General features: G+C 38.1%; 1 protein-coding gene across 1 annotated transcript in view; it reads right to left on the reverse strand.

Moving 5' to 3' along the window:
- The window catches only part of LOC136846637 (uncharacterized), a 228212-nt gene that overhangs the window by 192495 nt on the left and 19147 nt on the right, over window positions 1-16570 (reverse strand). The window lies entirely within an intron of this gene.

Genomic DNA, 16570 nt, shown 5'->3' on the forward strand with positions numbered 1-16570 from the left:
ACATACTGTATATAAAAAATATATATATATATATATATATATATATATATATATATATATATATATATATATAACCATACATACATACACACACACACACACATATATATATATATATATATATATATATATATATATATATATATATATATATATATATATATATATATATATATATACATACATACACACACAAAAACAAAACAGTAATTGCTCTCACGCATATTTAACTGAATATTATTGGTGTCATATAATCTTCAGTGGACTACAAAAAAAAAAAAAGAGCCTTCCATAAAGGGAAGAAAATTAAGAATATAATTAAGAAGAATCAGTTGGAGAGCAAAACATAACGGGAGAAAAAGAGGAAAGAGAGAAAACGAAGAAAAAAAGAAAGCGAAAATATCTTGATGAGAACGAAAGCATCTTGTCGAAAGGGGGAAATCTGAGAGCACATGAGGCGTTATGAGAACTGAGCAGCGTCGGGCGATTCATAATAAATTAAAGTATGTATCGACGACGATAAATCAATGAACGACGGAGTAACAGACGCGGGCAGAGAGGAAAAAAGGGAAAAGAATGGATGGCGGGGAATGAAGGACCTACAGGAAATTGGGAGAACTCACAAACTGTCATGCAGAGATACGACGAAAACACGAGAATAGGAGCGAAAGCAAACAGAATACGAGAATACACAGTGGCATCTCTCCATTTCGGAGGTGGAGGAGGGGCGGGGTGGTCGAGGGTAGGGGAAATTTGGGTATCAGAATGGGGAGTGCCAGGGCCATGAAGGGAGGGGGGGAAGGGCGGAGGGGGACGGTAGCGTGTTGTGTGTGGGCGTCGCAGAGGATGAATGAAGGGGAGAGAGAGAGAGAGAGAGAGAGAGAGAGAGAGAGAGACTGGGGGTTGGGGAATAGGAAGAAGAGGGGAGTGGAAGGAGGAGGAGGAGGAGGAGGAGGAGGGCTTTGAGGAGCTTAAGCAACAAGGGCGAAGTGAGGCCGAGGAGAAGGGTTTTAGGAGTCGAAAAAATTCATGTGGTTGGTCGAGCCAGCGAACTTTTTTTTCCCTCCAGTATCCTAGTAGTGTATCGTAGGCGCCTATATATACAACTGATAACTACTATATGATAAAAATGAAAAAAACTGCACCCTCTATCAAGAATAGAGCCGTTTATAAAGGAAAGAAATGAACTTTCATAGGAAAAAAGTTGCAAAAAAAATCTTGAAGAGAAAAATTTTTAATCACCCTCCATCAAGAATCAAGCCTTCAATAAAGGAAAAAAAATTCATAGGAGGAAAAGTTACAAAAAACCTTATCGAGGAAAACAATATTCAGTCACCCTCCATCAAGAATCAAGCCTTGCATAACAAAAAAAAATTTTTCATAGAAAAAAAAAAAGTCACAAAATAATTTCTTGCCGAGAAAAACCTAGATTTTCAATTACAACAATACTAAGTCTCATAAATACCAGACATTCTACAGGCTATTGAAAACAAAAACAGGCTGACCTCTCATACAAAAAAAAAAAAAACCTTTCCACGGGTGGAAAAAAAGGTCTCCCATAAAAAAGCTAGTAGAACTGAGTAGAACCATTAACAGGAAAAAAAAAAAAAAACAACTTCACGCGAGGAAGGATTCTGCTGGTTTTCCGGTGCACTCTGGAATCTGACACAACGGAAACGTTAAGCTAAGTGGAATGCAATGTGGAGAACGCGATGATTCCAGAGAGGGGGAACGAAAAAAGGTAACAGCGGGAACACTGAACGACCCTCTCGTTCGGGAACACTGACACTGGGCGGCTCTTTCATTCGGAAACACTGAACGACTCTTCAGTTTGGGAACACTGACACTGGGCGGCTCTTTCATTCGGAAACACTGAACGACTCTTCAGTTTGGGAACACTGACACTGAGCGGCTCTTTCATTCGGAAACACTGAACGACTCTTCAGTTTAGGAACACTGACACTGAGCGGCTCTTTCATTCGGAAACACTGAACGACTCTTCCGCTCGGGAACACTGAACGACTCTTCCTTTCGGAAACACTGAACGACTCTTCCGTTCGGGAACACTGAACGACTCTTTCATTCGGGAACGCTGAACGACTCTTCCGTTCCGGAATGCTGAACAACTCTTCCGTTCGGGAACACTGAACGACTCTCTCATTCGGGAACATTGAACGACTCCTCCATTCGGGAACACTGAACGACTCCTCCATTCGGGAACACTGAACAACTCTTCCTTTCGGGAATAATGAGCGACTCCTCCATTCGGGAACACTGAACGACTCTTCCATTCAGGAACACTGAACGACTCTTCCTTTCGGGTACACCGAACGACTCTTCCATTTGGAAACACTGGACAACTCTTCCTTTCGGGAACACTGAACGACTCTTCCATTCGGGAACACTGAACGACTCTTCCTTGCGGGAACACTGAATGACTCTTTCATTCGGGAACTATGAACGACTCTTCCATTCTGGAACACTGAACGACTCTTCCTTTCGGGAACAATGAACGACTCCTCCATTCGGGAACACTGAACGACTCTTCCATTCAGGAACACTGAACGACTCTTCCTTTCGGGAGCAATGAACGACTCTTCCATTCGGGAACATTGAACGACTCTCCAGTTCGGGAACGCTGAGAAGGTTATGAAAATGTTAAGTTATTTTCAAATAGCAATGCTCTTTGATAGAATGGACGTCATTGTTGAAAATAAGACAGCCATTCCAATGCACGGTTGTCATTAATGAAATAACACACACACACACACGCACATACACACACACACATATATATATATATACAGATAGATAGATAGAGAGATAGATATAAGGTAAAGGCTCAGTAAAGGTTAAATAAGGAATTACATACAGAACTGCGAAGGAAGTGGGAAGAAAACACATGAAAAGGAGAAATGGGAGGGAAAGCGTTGTTGTGGGACGTGGGAGGGCCTCCAGAAGGATACAGAGGTGAGGGACGCAAAGTGGGGGTGGGGGGGGATGGAGAAGGGGATCCTGGGAGAGGTGGGGGGAAGGGAGAAGGATCGACGTGGTAGGAGTGCCGTTGATGGTCGAGAGCCAAAGCCGTGGGCGGTGTGATGGTTCTTAGCTGGGGTGATGGCTGAAAGGAGAGGTAGAGTGGGTGGGTGGGAATCATGAAGACAAAAGGCGGAAAGGTGAGGCTGGAGAAGGGTGTATGGAACGCTGTTCGGGGTCTGGAACGGTTACCTTGTCCATGCATAAGAGACTTAAGAGATTCTCTCTCTCGGGGATTGCACGTAGTCCATCTGACCTAACTGGAAGTCCGAGTGTCTGTTCTTCCTGCCTTCACATTCTCGAAGTGTTTTTGAAAGCGTATTTGCTAAACTCGCCCACCTTTCCCTTTCAAGAGCATATTTGCCTTTGCGGAGGAGGTGCAATATATTTGGAATACCTTCACTCTTATATGATTGCAAAATGGATCGACATGCAAATACGTAAGCTAATGTTAATGACCCAAATTGATAATGGTGACTCATACTTATAATGCGGCCCAAGTGATGTATATGCAAATATATATAAGCTCTTCTGCAAGGAAGCCTTTGCCAACCTGATTAGTTGGTCTCCAGGTTTACTGTGAAGAAGCTTACTGATTAAGCTTATATGTATTTACTTCGGAACCAGTGACGACTGTTTTCTGAAGCTTGTTTGAGCCTTTGAAATTTCAAAGGTCTACATATAAAAGTAACAAAAATCAAGCATCAACGACAAAACCAGGAACATCTCCCACTCCCCTGTTTTCTAGTAATAAGGTTAGATTCCTGACGGCTCCGCAGAGAGGTTCGTATTTCTCGGTTTTTATTCCAGGATCGCAATATCTGCGATAAATGAGGGTATCTTCATTCAAACATTGCAGCTGCAAAGGACAGACCAAGCTTGCATGTGTGCCCAAGATTTGCCTATCTCGGTGGCACGCATTCAGGATCCGACGGCGAAGTATGGTGGGCGAAACAATCATCGTCATCGCAATGTCACAAACACGCCGAGTGATGTCACCAAACTTTCGACGGCACTTTAAAACCGGCCGCAAAAATCAATAGCACCCAAAAATCTCATCGCCAGGGGAATGCTATTTTTAGCCGCGCCGTAGAAGTCGAAGGAGAAGATGAGGCCTTTGGCGCAACGCGGCGTGGGCAGGAAGGGAGGGAGGGAGGGAGTGAGGGAGGGAGGGACGCCCCGGTCATATCTGAAAAGCTGAATAATATATCTGCTGTGGTTAAAAATAGAAATAGGTTAGCGAGATGCGCCGGGGCATCATGTAAACATGGCGGGAGAGGAAATGGGTATTTTTTCCTCTTGAAATAGTGAGAGGAAAGTATAAAAACAGGCGCGCAATCAAAGCCACACCAAGGTATAGGAGGTGACGTTCGGTCAGAGAGAGAAAGAAGAGAGAAAGACAGACAGACAGAGAGAGAGAGAGTGACAGAGACAGCGTGAGGGAGGGATTATGTAGGTCATGGATGCATGCGGTATGCGAAAGAGTTCCAAATTTGTGAAAAGGATTACATGAGTAGGCTATGGAGCTAGAGCTGAATGAATGGCTCCCAGAGTTGGATTTACTAGGGACAGAGAGAGAGAGAGAGAGAGAGAGAGAGAGAGAGAGAGAGAGAGAGAGAGAGAGAGAGAGACATGTAGCAATGGAAATAAATGTTACATACAAAAAAATTATGAACGGCTATGAGTGCCAACAGAAGAATATATAGAAAAATGAGAGAGAGAGAGAGAGAGAGAGAGAGAGAGAGAGAGAGAGAGAGAGAGAGAGAGAGAGAGAGAGAGAGACAATGGAAATAAATGCATACAAAAAATTATGAATGGCATTGACGGCCAACTGAAGATTAAAGAATAATGAGAGAGAGAGAGAGAGAGAGAGAGAGAGAGAGAGAGAGAGAGAGAGAGAGAGAGAAAGAGAGAGAGAGAGAGACTTAGGCATAGAAATAAATGTTGCATACATAAATTATGAACTAAAAATAAAGAAAAAATGAGAGAGAGAGAGAGAGAGAGAGAGAGAGAGAGAGAGAGAGAGAGAGAGAGAGAGAGAGAGAGAGCAAAGGTCACGTAGGCCAGGAAATGCATACTGAATGAAGGGCTTCCAGAATAACGGCGGGGCTTTATTCTCTCATACACACACATACACGGAAGGAGTCATGAATCCCATCACTATGCAGCTGAACGAAGGGCTTCGAGAGTGGCGACAGAGAGAGAGAGAGAGAGAGAGAGAGAGAGAGAGAGAGAGAGAGAGAGAGAGAGAGATTGTCACGTAGGCCATGAAGATACACGATGAATGAAAGGACTCCAGAAAGTCGGCGGGGTTTAGTGAACGAGAGAGAGAGAGAGAAAAAAACTAGTGTGGGTGTATGTACACACACACACACTCCAAAAATAAAAAAATATATATATACATATAATACACACACATACATATATATATATAATGTGTGTTGAGAGAGAGAGAGAGAGAGAGAGAGAGAGAGAGAGAGAGAGAGAGAGAGAGAGAGAGAGAGAGAGAGAGATGAAGACTGAGCAAATAAAAGTTGAAAGAAAGAATTTCATAATGGCGATGGTGGTTTACTGAAAGAGGAAAAAAACAAAAAACAAAAGCCAAGCATTCCATGGAAATACATGCTGAATGAAAGACCTCCAATGGCGTCGCTGGGAAAGGGAGGGGGTTTATTCACAGAGCGAGAGAGGCTAGAAGAAGACTATGAATGAAGGAAAAAGATGGCAAAGGGCCAAATGTAGGAAGGGGAAGGGAGAGAGAGAGAGAGAGAAAGAGAGAGAGAAAGAGGGGGGAGGAAAGGGGGGAGGGGAAAGGGTGTGAGGAGGGGACAAGGGGGTTTAGTGAGCAGACAGACACCACCCAAAAGGACGAGGGCCTCTCTCCTCTTCCGCTTTCCCCTTCTGAGGATCTCTCGGCTGCGCCCTTTTGCACAGACGCCCTACGGGAATCATTCCGCTAATGCTTAGGTCAAGTTAGGTTTAGGTCTGACGAAGGAACGGGTGGATAGGAAGTTGATCAGATAGCAGAGAAAACCAGGCCGAGATAGACGAATAGATTACATGATGTTGAGAGAGTTGCATGGTGGAGAAAGGATTAACAAAAACCTTGCTTTCTGACAAACAAGGCGTTCCAAGCACCTTCGCCATTTGCAATGTCAGGAAAAGGCAGTTGTTATTATTATTATTATTATTATTGTTCAGATGAACCATATTCACATGGAACAAGGAATGGGTGAATACGAAAGGAGATTAGTACATTCAGAAAGAAATTAGGTTATCAACAGAATCGTCAAGTTATTGATTGACTGATTCATATTACAATAGCGTCACTGTTAAGATTCAGGGTGAAGCTAAGTGTCCTTCAGTGCAGTGATAAAATATATGACTAAAACCAGTTAAATAACTACGAAGGAAGGCAACTTGGAAGATATTGTTGATATCTAACTCACAAGAGGCTACTGGATGAAATGTATGAAAGATTTTCAAAATGCTTTCCTTGTCTTCTGATGGTAAAAAAAATTTAGTATACGTTCCATAATAACGGTAAAAATCACAACCACAATCTCATAACATTGGACCATAATTATAACCCTCTCTAGTCAAAATGCGGAACATATTTTCACCTACCAATCAAAATCTTAACGTATCATCCTATACTAACAGTCAAGTCTTCTACCTTATCACCCTCTCTTGAAATACCTAATGTAAACAATTCTCCTTCTTGTATTTTAGTAATTTACTCACATTTTTATCTTTTTTATTTATTAATTTGTTAATTTATTTTTGTTCTTTTTTGATACCTGATCTCTTCTTTCGGTATTTCCTATTACCTTCCTATTACCTTTCAAATGAACCCCCACATTCTTTTGGAAGCTTGAATTTCAAATCAGTGGCCCCTGTATGCTTGTTCCATATGAATAGCGTTCATCGTCTGAATAATAATAATAATAATAATAATAATAATAATAATAATAATAATAATAATAATAATAATAATAATAATAATTGCCTCCTAACAGTGAAAATGGTGGTCAAGTCATCCTCTTTTAATGGTGCAAATGCCAAACATACCGCCCTCTGTTAATGCTAAAATTCTGAGTATTTTACACTAGATCAATAGAAAACACAGAATTATTTATTCAGAGCCATCGTCACAGAAATATATATATATATATATATATATATATATATATATATATATATATATATATATATATATATATATCCAAACAGCTTGAATGACTTGAATGACAGTCAGACAATCACATACTAGAATAGGCAACCAAAATAACTATACAGATATGTCGATAGCCACCAAATAGTTGTGGATATCCACTATGTAGATATGTGGAGTCACTAAATAGGTATGTGGATATTCACTATGCAGATATGTGAATAGCCACCAAATAGATATGTGGATAGCCACTAAATAAATATGTGAAAAGCCACTACACAGATACATATGGGATAGTCTCTATATAGATATATGGATAGCCACTAAATAAATATATGGCTAGCCATTAAACAGACGTGTGGATAGCCACTAAATAAATAAATATATGGCTAGCCACTATAAATAGATATATGGATAGCCACTAAATAGATATGTGAATAGCCACTAAACAGGATAGCCAATAAATAAATATATGGCTAGCTAGACACGTGGATAGCCACTAAATAAATATATGGCTAGCCACTAAATAGACATGTGGATAGCCAGTAAATAAACAGGCATACAGGAAACAGGGCGACAAAACATCTGTATACATTATTCAGATGTGACTCAACCTTACTCATAGTGACATTCCGGAAATTCTGTTACTCATGGTTTGCTTTCATTCATGAGTCACGAGGCAGTGAGTATAGTACGTTGCTCACACTAAGATTAACTCTTAATGTACCGCTTTAAGGCGAGTGCTTCTGTGTAAATGGATAGTGGTAAATGGTTGGAAGTTAATCAATAATCTATGAGTGTCAGATTCTCTCTCACTTTTCCTCTGTTGTGTTTATGTATACAGTATACATACATATGTATATACATATATATATATATATATATATATATATATATATATATATATATATAATATATATACATATATGTAATTGTAATAGCCATAATGCCCTCTTAACTCTCTCGAATTCTTCGCGCTTTATTGGATACGCTTGTCACTACAAAGCCTTTAAGATCCGTGCAAGAAATTGAAGTGGTTGTGACGTCCGGTAGCGGGAAAAGAACCTGTGTCACCATAATCATAAGGTCACGTTGCCGACCTGACCACGAGAAGGATGTATCTGGAAAAAGTGACCAGTAGATTCTCTACACACAAACGCACACACACACACACACACACACACACACACACACATATATATATATATATATATATATATATATATATATATATATATATATATATATATATATATATATATATATATTATGGTTGCTCCAGTTACTCTCCCGATTTCCATCTTTCCATCAAATATTTAAATATGAAGCTGTTAACACCATGCCTTTCTCTATCCTACATAGAAACCACAACAGTCAACTAATTATCAGATACATGATTACCTAACAAGACCAACAGGGATTACAATGGGATTAATTGCCAATTGCCCTTTTGCCTTCTCTCTTAGACAAAGAGGGAATACCCACCAAGTAACAGATATGAAACATTTACGTGAGAAATTTGCCCGTACAGAGAAAAGGTTCTGAGTGGTATATACGAATCTACAGAGACCTTATGAGAGAAATGACAGAAGTAATGAATGAGAGAAATGATAGAAGTAATGAATGAGAGAAATGACAGAAGTAATGAATGAGAGAAATGACAGAAGTAATGAATGAGAGAAATGATAGAAGTAATGAATGAGAGAAATTATAGAGGTAATGAATGAGAGAAATTATAGAGGTAATGAATGAGAGAAATGACAGAAGTAATGAATGAGAGAAATGATAGAAGTAATGAATATAAGTTGTTGATTGAATAAAAGTTTCTTTAGAGTAAGTGAACGGGAGAGTGACTCGTTTTGGTGCAAAGTAATATTACAAAGACAAGGGTGCTTTGTAACTCTATATGGCCATTTAATATCTTTATGGAAAGAGTGACCCAAGAAGCCAGAGGGATGAATGGAGATAACGTACGCGCAGACAAACACGTACGAGCCTTCACGTACCTCTCTTTCCGTGCAGTTAACCGTGTTCTTTCGAGTACGGGCCAAATATTAGTGAATGAATTTCAAACTGTTGGATGATGTCACAACAGGCTACTAGCCTGCTCTGTTGTCGCATCGAAATGAATAATCAGCGACAACATCGGGAAAAACTGTCGTTGAACTGCCGCGGTGAGAATGAACAAATAAATAATAAAAGAATGTCGAAGACATGTGGGGGAAAATAAATGAATGAATGAATGAATGAGTTGACGCTGAAGAAATGGTGAAAATGAATGAGTGTAGAAGACGTGTGGTAAAAATGAATTCATAAATGAATAGATGAACAAATGAATTTACCCTTTTAAAAAGGGGTGAAAATGAATGAATGAATAAATGCCCGACTCATATAGTGAAAATAAATTTGTGAATGACGAAAGCACGTGATTAACATGAATGAATAAAACAAGTTACGTCGAAGTGAAAAAAACTGCTCGAACGAACCACATCAGTGTGAGGCAAAAATGGTTCAGTGGATGAACAAATGTCCAAGGTTGTGGTGAAAAACGAATGAATGGATGAACAAATGTTCAAGACTGTGTTGAAATATGGATGAATGTTGAAGAAGTGTGGTAAGAATGAATGAACGGGCGCTTTCAAAGACGCATAGTATGAATATTTCATGAAAGAGTCGATGACGTGTAGATAAAACTGGGAGTTTTGATTGATGAATTAACACTTAAATTTCGTGGTGAAAATGAACGAACAAATGAATGTGTCTGAATAAATGAATTGCTGTCGAAGAAATGAAGTGAGAATGACTCAATGAATGGCAAAGGGGCCATCGAAAATTCAGTTAAATTGTAAGTTAATTATCAAGATTTTCTCTGACTAGATGACGCAATGAGAGGAATCTATATTAACGACAATAACATACGAACTATAAATCAATTATTTCCATTATTTCTCAAAAGGGGAAAAGATAAATCACAGCCCATCAACCAAAGAAAATCTTTGCGACACGATCACTCAATACAGTGATATTTCTATCGACGTATCATCAGTAACAATGAATTTTGAAAGAGTATCATAACGAGGCATTACAGTCTCTCTCGTCCCCAGCCGGTCATGACGCGAATCGGGAGGCTGAGTTACACCGCCTGAAAACCTGAGTCGAGACTAAAATTTCCAGTCGTTCCTGCGAGAATATAATTCATGTGACGATTTCCAATCTGGTTCCCTTAACCCATTTTTTATCTGATACCCCGAGACATAATTCAAGAGATAAAATAAAAAGTAAAGGAGAAAATATCTCCTACGAAAAGGTACTATCAGCAGTTGTCCTTACACGCTGCGACGACGCCAGCGTATCGAACATGTCTTACGGTTTTGGGGTGGCCAGCCATTACGCTGGAAGATTTGGTAACAAGAGTTTAATTACTTTCTAATTTGATAATATTATTTTCTAAATCACCCATCTGATCAAAATATAAATCGTTACATCTAATTCGCTAAACAAGCGTAATTTCAAAGCTATTTCTTAAAATGAGGCATAGAAATCTCTCTCTCTCTCTCTCTCTCTCTCTCTCTCTCTCTCTCTCTCTCTCTCTCTCTCTCTCATATTTAAAAGCATCCATAACTGTAGTCTTATGAATCAGATTTTTCTTCTTTGAGAGGATCTTTATTTCTTTTGCACTCTGACCACACCCCGTGTCCTTAATTCATTTACGTAACGTTTATCTGCTTTCAAAGCCGGCACACTGTCATGCGTGGGTTCTCACAAACAACAGCCTGCATTTCACTCCTTTAGAGCAAAGGTCACAAAGATATTTACTACCAAAGTAGACCAAGGAGGTAGAGCGTAAGTTTCTGGAATAAAGTATCCTAGCATAAATATGCTAACACACAAATGAGGAATTATACTTCTTGGGTTATTGAATTGAATTGAACATAGAATTTGGGCCAAAGGCCAAGCACTGGGACCTATGACGTCATTCAGCGCTGAAACGGAAATTGACAGTAAGAAGAGTTGAGAGGTGTAACAGGAAAACCTCGCAGTTTCACTATGAATCATTATTTTGCTAGGAGAAGGTGGGAAGTAAGATGGAACAAAGAGAATATGAAAGGAGGTACAGTAAAAGGAACGAAAGGGGTTGCAGCTAGGGGCCGCAGGCACGCTTCTTAGGTTATTCCTGGACCTGTCACTCCGACCTATTAACAGGTACCCCAATTACCGAGTCCTCCAGCCCTATCGTTACCTATTTACAGGAGATCACGAAAAGAGACGCACAATACTCGTACAACCAACGTCGGCAAAGCACGTGAGGCATACTTCGCCGTTATTGGTTGAGGTACTGATGCCAACCAATCAGAAAGCTAATATGGCTAAGAGACGTCACATTTTCGCAACCGACTCGCTATTTTGACTCGGCTGTTTGACAATGCCTCCAGCCAGGTGGCATCTGTCAGTCTGCTAACGCAATTGAAACGCGTTTTATTCATCGATGCTCGCGAAACTCGCTGAAGGAAATAAAACGGAAAGAAAAATGCTTCTTAAGATCTGAATAATTTACTGGCGATCTTTTTCCCGTCGCGTTGTATGATATCTAAAAGCAGCTAATCTTTATGTCTACATTATAATAATAATAATAATAATAATTATTATTATTATTATTATTATTAGTAGTAGTAGTAGTAGTAGTAGTAGTAGTAGCAGCAGCAGCAGTAGTAGTAGTAGTAGTAGTAGTAGTAGTAGTAGTTGCATTCAAAATAAGTAAAAGGCTAGTAAATTCCAAATATTTCACGGAATGGTGGTGCCATCCAAGATTTTGAAAACGGAGTGAAGAAAATAACAAAGATGAACTAAAAAATAATATATATATGATATATATCTATCTATCTATCTATATATATATATATATATATATATATATATATATATATATATATATATATATATATATATATATAAATGTTTACATATTTGAGAAGTGATTTTTATTCCGAAGACTGGAGAGAATAAATGCACCGCACGATTAATAAAGCACTTTCCTGTTTTTACGTTTGAAGTGAGTTCTCAGACTAATGAAATGCAACACGTCGAAGACACAAAACCCATCAGAAATATGTGAATGAGTGTGAAAATAAGTAAATAAAAAATATGGTTTCCTTAACATTTCGTCCAACACCTGTGAACTTACTCAGATTTTATGCACTTTTTGATAATAATATGGAATGGAATGGAATACAAGATTTAAGCCAAAGGCCTGTATGTTTTGAATACAATGGTTCTCCAACTGGTGTTTTTATCTTCAGGTTTCAAAGATCGATACTGATCTTGCCCATAGTTTAAGAATAACGAACATACTCGTTTACGTATATTGTGGAAACAAATTTAAACAAAACTAAATCACATACCCTCATTAAACGGTATACACTGGATAGTCATGAACCTTTGGGAATTCACCTACTTTACATCCCACCTTTTTTTTTGAGCATTGTAAGCCAACCTTCAACATTAAAATCATACTGAATATCCTATTTTCACACAGCTGCTAGCCTTCTATTACAAAATCAGTTACGCAATCAAAGGTGCATCAATACAGGAAATAGATGTTCGCGACCTCTGAACTTCCCTCAAGTCATTGCAAATTACCTTCACCCAAAATCTGGTTACGATTAAATCTGTGCGCATGCGCAGAGCCCCGTCAAGATGGCTACTTCCTTATGGGTTCGGTTAGATTAAGTCAAGACAGGGATCAGGGCGCTGGTGGAGACCCGTGCAGGAGCTGTGAGGAGGAAAGGCATTTTAGGAGACATGACTTGCACGTTTACTAGCGCTCACCGAACCACTGCAGTACTCGATTAGGTTAGGTTAGGCTGTCTGGGAATTGGAATTTACGGGTGTAACAGAAGGAAAACTTCGCAGTTGCACTATGACACATATATTAGAGAGAGGGTGGGAAAGTAAGATGGAAGAGAATATATATATATATATATATATATATATATATATATATATATATATATATATATATATATGAATGATTTTTATCCATCACCGTGATTCATATACAAGCATTAAGCTACAAACGTCCTTTAATATCTAATTCTCTCTATCTCGGAAATAATATATTTTCATATATGTTATCCGAAGGGGAATTTTTTAGTTGACAATAAGTTCGTCGTCTCGTGGGCTCGAACCACGGAAGACAAGAACTCGGGACTACAGTGACGCGATTTTAATCACATGGCCAATAAGTAGAGCGAACTGGATATTAAAGGGCGTTTGTAGCTTAATGCTTGTATATGAATCACGGTGATGTGAAAATTCATTCATATATATATATATATATATATATATATATATATATATATATATATATATATATATATATATATATATGATTATTATCACTTTGTACGTGATTCATTTATCACACATTATCACAGGTGAAAAATAAGAAACGGGGTATAGGTCCTGACCGGTTTCGACTATATTTCCTAGCCATTCGTCAATGGCTTGGAAATAGAGTCGAAACCGGTCAGGACCTACACCCCGTTTCTTACTTTTCACCTGTGGTAATGTGTGATATATATATATGTATATGTGTGTATGTATATATACCTGTATGTATGTATGTATATATACAGTGTATATATATATTACATGTGTGTGTGTGGGCAATAATAACTGACACAAAAACCCAATAATGCAACAAACCATTGATTCCATAATGCAGAACACGCACGCAATTTTCTCATTATCTGTCAAAACGACGCTTATCACAGAAAGATAAAAAAAGTAAAAAAAAAAAAGCCTGACCTGATGGTATTATCTCGAGCCTTTTCCTTCAACATTTGCTACATAAGTAATCCCATTTTGCCGCGCGTCCCGTCGGCCTTCGAGGATTTAAAATACATTTCCCGTCTGCAGTGTGTTTGTGGAAAGGGGTCACAATGAGGCTTGAGATACAGAAATTTTTTTTTTTTTAACGTGGGTGTTTTCTTTCCCGTCTCGTAGACCTACATAAAAATCTGATTGAAAATCAGCGTGACCTCGTGACGTAGACATTACCGCCCTGAAAGATGTGCCGTGAAGGCGTCGCAAGGACAGTATTCCTTACCTTACAAAAAAAAAAAAATAAAAGAAAATAAAATAAAAATAAAAATAAACAAAAAAAATGAAAAAACTGACAAGCCGACGTCAAAAATATCAAGTGTCCTAAATATATTTTGAACTAAAAATAAAGGACAATTATAAATAATTTCAAATACAAAAAAAAAAAAAACACTAAAGTGGACTTGCGACTTCAACAATAACGTGCAAGCAGCCATGATCCTTAAGCCTTGGATCCAACAGAAAATCTGAACATATTGGAACATCCTTGAAAAAAAAAAAAAAAAACTCCATTGTGACTCTTTAAGGCAATGATTCCGGGGGTCCCCGGAACACAATTGTTGTCGTTGTTGTTGTTGTTGTTTTGTCATTATTAACTTATTTATTTACATTTTCATTATTTTTGTGATTTTCCAAAACTTCTCGCGGACCTCCTACTCCATAGTCACGGACCCCTTGTGGTCCGGGGACCCCCAGTTGAGAGCCATTGCTTTAAGAGACTCCTGACAAAGACTCGCCCTCTTTCCATCTTGCTGGGAGGTCAAGAATGAAGGTGACGGAACAGGCGTTTAATTGCGTCTGTTCGGGAGAGAGTGAGAGTGTGACCCTGTACGGAGTAAGTGAGTTTGCGGGAGGAAAACTCATTTCAGAGGGAATTTGACACTAATCAAGCGCGTGGCGTAAATGACTCTCTCTCTCTCTCTCTCTCTCTCTCTCTCTCTCTCGCCGAGATTTTGGGTTATAAGTCGATGGAGCTGTGCAGCCTCCCAAGCACGTGCTTGGGATGATATTATAACTTTTTAAGCATTTTTTTTTTTTTTTTTTTTTTTTACCTCCGCAAGCGAACTTAAACTGAGACTGCTTACTCCCGTGTTTGAATTTTTGTTTCTTTGTATGTCAGCAGTAAATCTCCAAAACGTGGCCAATGGAATTTAACAAAACACCACCAAAAGATGGTCCACGTGACTTGCAACATCATTAATAATAATAATAATAATAATAATAATAATAATAATAATAATAACAATAATAATAATGTCCCCTTAAAAAGAATGGCTGCATGATGCGAGTTAATCTTGTATTGAGACTTGTAACATCGTTAGTAATAATAATAATAATAATGCTGATAGATTCACAATTTCGTGAAAAACAATCTGAGTAATAAAAATCCACAATTATATAGTAAATATATTACTATATAATATAGGTGTTCGAAAGTCTTTGGTTCTTTTCACATAGTAATATATTTACTATATAATTGTGGATTTTTATTACTCACAATAATAATAATAATAATAATAATAATAATAATAATAATAATAATAATAATAATAATAATAATAATATGTCCTGTTAAAAAGATTGGCTGCAAGATGCGAGTTAATCTTGTATTGAGTCATCTCAATTCTCCTTATGATCCTCTTCAAAGTTAACACTGGACATCAACCGGCCAATGTTCATACTTCGGAGGAGAAATATATTAACAGCGTTTATACAGCAGTTTTATTATTATTATTATTATTATTATTATTATTATTATTATTATTATTCAGAAGGTGAACCCTATTCGTATGAAACAAGCCCACTACTGACTTAAATTCACGCTTCCAAACAATACGGTGTTCATCAGAAATAAGCAACAGAAGGTAATGGGAAATAAAGAAAGAAGGGATCACTTATTAAAAATAAAAAAAATAAATTACCAATCAAATGAACAAACGAAAAAAATAAATTGAAGTTTTATTCTCTATATATACAAGAGACAATAATAATAATAATCGATGATCCAAATTGAAGACTGAGGTGTGTTCCAGGTAGATTCGTTAATTGAACTGACGTCAGGCACTAGCTGATCCAGAAAAATTTCATGGGGGGGGGCCAACATTTTTCATATTATACACACATATATATATATATTATTTCTTTAATCGATTTTTTTTATTTCCATTTCTATATTGCTTATTTATGTTATTATCTAAATCTTCAATATTATTATATTACCATTATTTTTCATGGGGTGGGGGGGGGCACGTACCCAGGTGCCCCCGCCACTGGATCCGCCGGTGACCTCAGGTGTGGATGGCACAGGCTGAGCGGAGGTACAACGGTCATCGAGCATTCTGGGTTTACCTTCGTTTTATCCAACGCTAATTCTTTTTTTTTTTTTTTTCCTTTTACTTCTTCATTCATCCTGTATTATCGCTTTCTAACCCAGCTGTTATTAGTTTTCTTTCGTTTATTCCGCCGTCATTATAAATA

Source organism: Macrobrachium rosenbergii, chromosome 15 (assembly GCF_040412425.1).
Source record: "Macrobrachium rosenbergii isolate ZJJX-2024 chromosome 15, ASM4041242v1, whole genome shotgun sequence".
Taxonomy (NCBI): domain Eukaryota; kingdom Metazoa; phylum Arthropoda; class Malacostraca; order Decapoda; family Palaemonidae; genus Macrobrachium; species Macrobrachium rosenbergii.